The 679-nt window shown below is 40.6% G+C and overlaps 1 non-coding gene across 1 annotated transcript; it reads right to left on the bottom strand.

Annotated features, from left to right (window-relative positions):
* Positions 1 to 453: 453 nt before the first annotated feature.
* On the bottom strand, positions 454 to 527 carry TRNAN-GUU. The gene has a single exon. It is a non-coding gene; the product is annotated as a tRNA-Asn (tRNA).
* Positions 528 to 679: the final 152 nt, after the last annotated feature.

Here is a 679-nt window from a genome sequence, read left to right as displayed (position 1 = left end):
GTAAGGCAAAATTCGGGACCACAAAGCAGTGGAAGCACAAGGCATCTTCTTTTTCTTGTTCTTTGGGTTCATCTAGATCGAGTGTGTAAGTTCGTTCCTATGCGATTCTAACAATTGGTAAGGCAAAATTCGGGACCACAAAGCAGTGGAAGCACAAGGCATCTTCTTTTTCTTGTTCTTTGGGTTCATCTAGATCGAGTGTGTAAGTTCGTTCCTATGCGATTCTAACAATTGGTAAGGCAAAATCCGATCTGTGAAGATTGAAAGTTCAAAGAAGATTGGAATTGAGAAGTTCGATGACAAGATTTCAGTTTATGGAAGATGGAGATTGAAGCAGACTATCCAGGAATGTGGTGTTCAACATCTTATAACATGATTCAAGGGTTATGATTCAATAGAATATGTAAGACAATAATATTATCAAGACACTCATAAAGAACAAATGATCACCAACGCTAGAAGGAGGGTTTGAACCTCCGACCTTGTGGTTAACAGCCACACGCTCTAACCAACTGAGCTATTCCAGCCAATAATTTAAAATTCTTCGAGTTTAGCACTAGTAGATGTTGTTTGCTTTGGCACGTTACGTATCGTCGTCAGCCTCACGGTTCTAAAACGCATCTACTATGGAGAGGTTTTCCAGCGTCCTTGTTGGCAGTCTACTAGGGAGAGGTTTCCA

This window comes from Cucurbita moschata, unplaced genomic scaffold, assembly GCF_002738365.1.
Source record: "Cucurbita moschata cultivar Rifu unplaced genomic scaffold, Cmos_1.0 Cmo_Scf00047, whole genome shotgun sequence".
NCBI lineage: Eukaryota > Viridiplantae > Streptophyta > Magnoliopsida > Cucurbitales > Cucurbitaceae > Cucurbita > Cucurbita moschata.
This window is presented reverse-complemented; position numbering and strand designations above follow the sequence as displayed.